We start from the raw sequence: 9152 nt of genomic DNA, 5'->3' as shown, positions 1-9152 counted from the left end.
TCTAAAAAGGGAAATAGAAACAAAAAAGAAAACCCAAAGGGAGACAACTCTGGGGATAGAAACCCTAGGAAAGAAATCAGGAACCATAGATGCAAGCATCAGCAATAGAATACAAGAGATGGAAGAGAGAATCTCAGGTGCAGAAGATTCCATAAAGAACATCGGCACAACAATCAAAGAAAATGCAAATGCAAAAAGATCCTAACTCAAAACATCCAGGAAATTCAGGACACAGTGAGAAGATCAAACCTACAGATAATAGGAGTAGATGAGAATGAAGATTTTCAACTTAAAGGGCCAGCAAATATCTTCAACAAAATTATAGAAGAAAACTTCCCATACCTAAAGAAAAGAGATGCCCATGAACATACAAGAAGCCTACAGAACTCCAAATAGACTGGACCAGAAAAGAAATATCTCCCGACACATAATAATCAGAACAAAAAATGCACTAAATAAAGACAGACTATTAAAAGCAGAAAGGGATAAAGGTCAAGTAACATATAAAGGCAGGGCTATTAGAATTACTCCAGACTTCTCACCAGACACTATGAAAGCCAGAAGATCCTGGACAGAGGTTATACAGATAATAAGAGAACACAGATGCCAGTCCAGGCTACTATACCCAGCCAAACTCTCAATTACCATAGATGGAGAAAACAGAGTATTCAATGACAAAACCAAATTCACACGATATCTTTCCACAAATCCAGCCCTTCAAAGGATAATAACAGAAAAAAAAAAAAACAATACAAGGATGGAAACTACGCCCTAGAAAAAGCAAGAAAGTAATCCTTCAACAAAACTAAAAGAAGACAGTCACAAGAACAGAATACCAACTCTAACAACAAAAGTAATAGGAAGCAACAGTTACTTTTCCTTAATATCTCTTAACATCAATGGAATCAATTCCCCAATAAAAAGACATAGACTAACAGACTGGCTACACAAACAGGACCCAACATTTTGCTGCTTACAGGAAACCCATCTCAGGGAAAAAGACACCACCTCAGAGTGAAAGGCTGGAAACAATTTTCCAAGCAAACAGTCTGAAGAAACAAGCTGGAGTAGCCATTCTAATATCGAATAAAATCGACTTCCAACCCAAAGTTATCAAAAAAGACAAGGAGGGGCACTTCATACTCATCAAAGGTAAAATCTTCCAAGAGGAACACTCAATTCTGAATATCTATGCTCCAAATGCAAGGGCAGCCACATTCATTAAAGAAACTTTAGGGCCTAGCAAACACATAAGTGGATGCTCACAGTCAGCTATTGGATGGATCACAGGGCTCCCAATGGAGGAGCTAGAGAAAATACCCAAGGAGCTAAAGGGATCTGCAACCCCATAGGTGGAACAACATTATGAACTAACCCTGGAGCTCTTGACTCTAGCTGCATATGTATCAAAAGATGGCCTAGTTGGCCATCACTGGAAAGAGAGGCCCATTGGACTTGCAAACTTAATATGCCCCAGTACAGGGGAACGCCAGGCCCACAAAGTGGGAGTGGGTGGGTAGGGGAGTAGCAGGGAGGGTATGGGGGACTTTTGGGATAGCATTGGAAATGTAAATGAGGAAAATAACTAATAAAAAAAAGTAAAAAAAAAAAAAACTTTAGTAAAGCTCAAAGCACACATTGCACCTCACACAATAATAGTGGGAGACTTCAACACCCCACTCTCATCAATGGACAGATCGTGGAAACAGAAACTAAACAGAGACACGGTGAAACTAACAGAAGTTATGAAACAAATGAATTTAACAGATATCTACAGAAAATTTTATCCTAAAACAAAAGGATATACCTTCTTCTCAGCACCTCATGGTATCTTCTCCAAAATTGACCATACAATTGGTCACAAAACAGGCCTCAACAGATACAAAAATATTGAAATTGTCCCATGCATCCTATCAGATCACCATGGACTAAGGCTGATCTTCAGTAACAACATAAATTATAGAAAGCCAACATTCACATGGAAACTGAACAACACTACTCAATGATACCTTAGTCAAGGAAGGAATAAAGAAAGAAATGAAAGACTTTTTAGAGTTCAATGAAAATGAAGCCACAACATACCCAAACTTATGGGACACAATGAAAGCATTTCTAAGAGGAAAGCTCATAGCTCTGAGTGCCTCCAAAAAGAAACTAGAGAGAGCACACACTAGCAGCTTGACAACACACCTAAAAGCTCTAGAACAAAAGGAAGCAAATTCACCCAAGAAGAGTAGAAGGCAGGAAATAATCAAACTCAGGGGTGAAATCAACCAAGTGGAAACAAAAAGAACTATTCAAAGAGTCAACCAAAGGAGGAGCTGATTCTTTGAGAAAATCAACAAGTTAGATAAACCCTTAGCCAGACTCACTAGAGGGCACAGGGACAGCATCCTAATTAACAAAATCAGAAATGAAAAGGGAGACATAACAACAGATCCTGAAGAAATCCAAAACACCATCAGGTCCTTCTATAAAAGGCTACACTCAACAAAACTGGAAAACCTGGATGAAATGGACAAATCTCTAGACAGCTACCAGGTACCAAAGTTAAATCAAGATCAGGTTAATGATCTAAACAGTCTTATATCCCCTAAAGAATAGAAGCAGTCATTTATAGTCTCCAAACAAAAAAAGCCCAGGACCAGATGGGTTTAGTGCAGAGTTCTATCAGACCTTCAAAGAAGATCTAATCCCAGTTCTTCACAAACTATTCCACAAAATAGAAACAGAAGGTACTCTACCCAATTCATTCTATGAAGCCACAATTACTCTGATACCTAAACCACAGAAAGACCTAACAAAGATAGAAAACTTCAGACCAATTTCCCTTATGAATATCGATGCAAAAATACTCAATAAAATTCTCACTAACCGAATCCAAGAACACATCAAAACAATCATCCATCTTGACCAAGTAGGTTTCATTCCAGTGATGCAGGGATGGTTTAATATACGGAAACCCATCAACGTAATCCACTCTATAAACAAACTCAAAGACAAAAATCACATGATCATCTCGTTAGATGCTGAGAAAGCATTTGACAAAATCCAACACCCCTTCCTGATAAAAGTCTTGGAAAGATCAGGAATTCAAGGCCCATACCTAAACATGATAAAAGCAATCTACAGCAAACCAGTAGCCAACATCAAAGTAATTGTTGAGAAGTTGGAAGCAATCCCACTAAAATCAGGGACTAAACAAGGCTGCCCACTTTCTCCCTACCTATTCAGTATAATACTTGAAGTCCTAGGCAGAGCAGTAGGACAACAAAAGGAGATCAAGGGGATACAAATTGGAAAGGAAGAAGTCAAATATCACTATTTTCAGATGATATGATAGTATATATATACGTGACCCTAAAAATTCCACCAGAGAACTCCTAAACCTGATAAACAGCTTCAGTGAAGTAGCTTAAGATAAAATTAACTCAAACAAGTCAATGGCCTTTCTTTACATAAAGGGTAAACAGGCTGAGAAAGAAATTAGAGAAACAACACCCTTCACAATAGTCACAAATAATATAAAATACCTTGGTGTGACTCTAACTAAGGAAGTGAAAGATCTGTATGATAAGAACTTCAAGTCTCTGAAGAAAGAAATCAAAGATCTCAGAAGATGGAAAGATCTCCCATGCTCATGGATTGGCAGGATCAATGTAGTAAAAAAAATGGCTATCTTGCCAAAAGCAATCTACAGATTCAATGCTCTTGCACAAGCCGGACTGGCCCGCAGTAACAACGCTGCAACAGGATCCTTCTGCACACGTTTATTGGGAGAGCTTGATAGCAGAGTCGAAGAGACCCCGAGCCCAGAACTGGTGCTGCTTATATAGGCCTAGGAGAGGCATGTCTCACACCCGGATTGGTTATGCACTACGCCTCATTTGCATGTTCCTCATCTGATTGGCTACTCTCTCTCTCTGTACCTCACAGAGCCTCATTATCATACCTCATTTGCATGTCTCACATCTGATTGGTTATATTCTCAAAGCCTCATTATCATGCCCGGGACAGGCAGTGTCTTTGCAAAAAACTTTACTGCATATGTACACATTGGTTGTTTGTCCAAACTTATGGGTGGTGGCCAGCAGTAGTCAGTGCCACTCTGCAACGGCACATGTGGCTTCCCACACAATGCAATCTCTATCAAAATTCCAACTCAATTCTTCAACGAATTAGAAAGGGCAATTTGCGGGCTGGAGAGGTGGCTCAGCAATTAAGAGCACTTACTTCTCTTCTGAAGGTCCTGAGTTCAAATCCCAGAAACCACATGGTGGCTCACAACCATCCATAAGGAGATCTGTCGCCCTCCTCTGGAGTGTCTGAAGACAGCTACAGTGCACTTATAATAAATAAATAAATTAATCTTAAAAAAATAAACAAAACCAAGGTGAAACCTTTAAAAAAAAAAAGGGCAATTTGCAAATTCATCTGGAATAACAAAAAACCTAGGATAGCAAAAACTCTTCTCAATGATAAAAGAACCTGTCGTGGAATCACCATGCCTGACCTAAAGCTGTACTACAGAGCAATTGTGATAAAAACTGCATGGTACTGGTATAGCAACAGATAAGTAGACCAATGGAATAGAATTGAACCCACACACCCATGTTCACTTGATCTTTGACAAGGAACCTAAAACCATCCAGTGGAAAAAAGACAGCATTTTCTTTTTTTTTTTTTTTTTTTTTCCATTTTTTATTAGGTATTTAACTCATTTACATTTCCAATGCTATACCAAAAGTCCCCCATATCCACCCACCCCCACTCCCCTGCCCACCCACTCCCCCTTTTTGGCCCTGGTGTTCCCCTGTACTGGGGCATATAAAGTTTGCAAGTCCAATGGGCCTCTCTTTCCAGTGATGGCCGACTAGGCCATCTTTTGATATATATGCAGCTAGAGTCAAGAGCTCCGGGGTACTGGTTAGCTCATAATGTTGTTCCACCTATAGGGTTGCAGATCCCTTTAGCTCCTTGGCTACTTTCTCTAGCTCCTCCATTGGGAGCCCTATGATCCATCCATTAGCTGACTGTGAGCATCCACTTCTGTGTTTGCTGGGCCCCGGCATAGTCTCACAAGAGACAGCTACATCTGCGTCCTTTCAATAAAATCTTGCTAGTGTATGCAATGGTGTCAGCGTTTGGATGCTGATTATGGGGTGGATCCCTGGATATGGCAGTCTCTACATGGTCCATCCTTTCATCTCAGCTCCAAACTCCGTCTCTGTAACTCCTTCCATGGGTGTTTTGTTCCCAAATCTAAGGAGGGGCATAGTGTCCACACTTCAGTCTTCATTCTTCTTGAGTTTCATGTGTTTAGCAAATTATATCTTATATCTTGGGTATCCTAGGTTTGGGGCTAATATCCACTTATCAGTGAATACATATTGTGTGAGTTTCTTTGTGAATGTGTTACCTCACTCAGGATGATGCCCTCCAGGTCCATCCATTTGGCTAGGAATTTCATAAATTCATTCTTTTTAATAGCTGAGTAGTACTCCATTGTGTAGATGTACCACATTTTCTGTATCCATTCCTCTGTTGAGGGGCATCTAGGTTCTTTCCAGCTTCTGGCTATTATAAATAAGGCTGCTATGAACATAGTGGAGCATGTGTCCTTCTTACCTGTTGGGGCATCTTCTGGATATATGCCCAGGAGAGGTATTGCTGGATCCTCCGGTAGTACTATGTCCAGTTTTCTGAGGAACCGCCAGACTGATTTCCAGAGTGGTTGTACAAGCCTGCACTCCCACCAACAATGGAGGAGTGTTCCTCTTTCTCCACATCCTCGCCAGCATCTGCTAAAAGACAGCATTTTCAACAAATGGTGCTGGCACAACTGGCGTTTATCATGTAGAAGAATACGAATTGATCCATTCTTTTTTTCTTCTTCTTCTTCTTCTGTCTTTTATAATAGGGAAGACCAAACCAAGAATTAAACAACCACTCTAGTCTGAACTCAGCACTACTGCAGAGAATCTGCTGGTCCCTATACGATCATCCTGTGGGTAAATCTATTACCCACTTACCGAGCTCCACCCACCGTGTAAGGTGCTCTCTCCCCACACCTGTGCTTCTGGGCTACCTACTGCCATTAACACAAACCACAGCAAAAGGAAAGTAAAACAATTTAGCAAAAATCTAAACATTCAACTGGAGTCGGTTCTGTGACATCTGCTGGGCATTTCCTTTGTCCTTTGAATAGGTTGGATTGTGCACACCTGGCTCAACCAAAAGCTTAGGGGTGGCTTGGACCCAGCTCAAGTCTGGACTTGGCAGCTTTTCTGAGCCTGCCTAGTAAAGCAGGCTGGAGTCCAGGCGTCCCAGGGCTCTCTGTAGAAGCAGTAGCAACACCTTGCCTGGCTCCGTTGCTTTGGTCTCCTCAGAGAAGACGCTTGAAGGAATGGCACTCAGCAGAGTACAGGCCCCGTAACAGTGCAGTGCAGCGACATCATCTGAGGACTGGACAGAATGGTCCTGATGCTTGGCAGTGATCCGTACTTGGATAACCCTCTGTATGAAAGGGCAGTGAGCCAGGAACCTCAAGCCACCCGGGAGCAGGTGCCTACTTGGCGTTTTCTGAGACGAGAGGCATAGGAGTGTGTAGCAAAGGTGGCACTGGCTCTTGCTGCTTCTGAAGCTCCATCTCAACAGCCCTCTGCACCGCCACCTCCACCAGCAACTGGAAGCTGCTGAAGTCATCCTTGGTCTGCTCTGGGGGTGTGGGTGGTGGCGTATTGAAGAGTCCACCCATGGGGCTTCCAGCCTCTGCCCTAGTCAGCAGGGTGAGTGTGCTAGCAGGGGTCACCAGGGCCTTGGGGGATTCTAGCTCCACTCGTGGAAAGGGTGCTGCTGGCTTTTCACCTTGGCCTGAGTGGCGTGGCATGGAGCACACAGACAAGGAGAGCATGTTAGTGGGGGCTGGAACAGACAGAGCCAGCAGAGAGGGACTGCTGCCCCTGGGGAGAGCCACATCTGAGACCTTACCCCCACGACGGGAGATGGTGAACTGATTAGGGTCTTTGCCATCCTTCCGAAGCATGTCAGGGAGAAGGCGACGCCGGACATTGATGAACCAGTTACATATCAGGGGATTAGCTATGCAGTTGGTGGGCTCAGGAATGTCAGAAAAGAACTTAAGAGGCGCAGTTCTGACTGCCTTCATCACAGTGCAGAACCCTCACAGTGCAGAACTCTCCCCCCCCCGCCCCCTGCCCCCCCCACCCCCCCCACCCCCCCACCCACCCCCCCCCCCCCCCCCCCCCCCCGGCCAGTGCAGCCCAGGTGGTGCGGAAGCTAAGAAATGGACTCAGAACCCTCCAGGCAGTCCTGCAGCACCGAGAGGTTGGTCTGTCCAGAGACACTTAGCTTCTGCTCTGAGGGGTAGGCGTTGTAGCGGTGCAGATAGAGCCAGTCCTGGAGGATCTTTACTGACTCCTTGGGCAGGTTCCCCCTGCGCTTCCTCTTGCTGGTCAGTGACAGGAGCCCTTCATCCTCGCCTAGATCGCTGTCCCACATGGTGCTTAGGGGCTAAGCTGGACCTCTGGGGAGCCTTCCCTGGCAGCTTTATGGCCCACGTGATCTCGGTGGGGTGCAGGACCACCCGGCCGGTGGGGGGCGCCTGGGGAAAGCGCCTAGTACCTGCCCGGTCTGACACCGGCCTGACAGCTCCGAATTGATCCATTCTTATCTCCTTGTACTAAGGTCAAATCTAAGTGGATCAAGGAACTCCACATAAAACCAGAGACACTGACACTTAGAAAGGAGAAAGTGGGGAAAAGCCTCGAAGATATGGGCACAGGGGAAAAATTCCTGAATAGAACAGCAATGGCTTGTGTTGTAAGATTGGCAAATGGGACCTTATAAAATTGCAAAGCTTCTGTAAGGCAAAAGACACTGTCAATAAGACAAAAAGGCCACCAACAGATTGGGAAAGGATCTTTACCAATCCTAAATCAGATAGGGGACTAATATCCAATATATATAAAGAACTCAAGAAGGTGGACTCCAGAAATTCAAATAACCTATTAAAAATGGGGTACAGAGCTAAACAAAGAATTCTCACCTGAGGAATACCAAATGGCTGAGAAGCACCTGAAAAAATGTTCAGCATCCTCAATCATCAGGGAAATGCAAATCAAAACAACCCTGAGATTCCACCTCACACCAGTCAGAATGGCTAAGATCAAAAATTAAGGTGACAGCAGATGCTGGCGAGGATGTGGAGAAAGAGGAACACTCCTCCATTGTTGGTGGGATTGCAAGCTGGTACAACCACTCTGGAAATCAGTCTGGCAGTTCCCCAGAAAATTGGACATAGTACTACCGGAGGATCCAGCAATACCTCTCCTGGGCATATATCCAGAAGATGTTCCAACTGGTAACAAGGACACATGCTTCACTATGTTCATAGCAGCCTCATTTATAATAGCCAGAAGCTGGAAAGAACCCAGATGCCCCTCAACAGAGGAATGGATACAGAAAATGTGGTACATTTACACAATGGAGTACCACTCAGCTATTAAAAACAATGAATTTATGAAATTCCTAGGCAAATGGATGGACCTGGAGGGTATCATCTTGAGTGAGGTAACCCAATCACAAAAGAACTCACATGATATGTACTTACTGATAAGGGGTTATTAGCCCAGAAACTTAGAATACCCAAGATACAAGTTGCAAAAAGAAGAACTCAAGAAGAATGAAGACCAAAGTGTGGTCACTTTGCCCCTTCTTAGAATTGGGAACAAAACACCCATGGAAGGAGTTACAGAGACAAAGTTCAGAGCTGAGACGAAAGGATGGACCATCTAGAGACTGCCGCACCCGGGGATCCATCCCATAATCAGCCTCCAAATGCAGACACCATTGCATACGCCAGCAAGATTTTGCTGAAAGGACCCAGATATAGCTGTCTCTTGTGAGGCTATGCCAGTGCCTGGCAAACACAGAAGTGGATTGTTCACAGTCAGCTATTGGATGGAACACAGGGCCCCCAGTGGAGGAGCTAGAGAAAGTATCCAAGGAGCTAAGGGAGTCTGCAACCCTATAGGTGGAACAACAATATGAACTAACCAGTACCTCCAGAGCTCATGTCTCTAGCTGCATATGTAGCAAAAGATGGCCTAGTTGGCCATCATTGGGAAGAA

General features: G+C 43.9%; 1 pseudogene; it reads right to left on the bottom strand.

Annotated features, from left to right (window-relative positions):
• On the bottom strand, positions 5897-7674 carry Tgif2-ps1 (TGFB-induced factor homeobox 2, pseudogene 1; annotated as a pseudogene).

This window comes from Mus musculus, chromosome 4 (assembly GCF_000001635.26).
Source record: "Mus musculus strain C57BL/6J chromosome 4, GRCm38.p6 C57BL/6J".
Lineage (NCBI taxonomy): Eukaryota > Metazoa > Chordata > Mammalia > Rodentia > Muridae > Mus > Mus musculus.
Note: the sequence above shows the minus strand (reverse complement) of the source record. Positions and strands in the feature narration are given on the sequence as shown.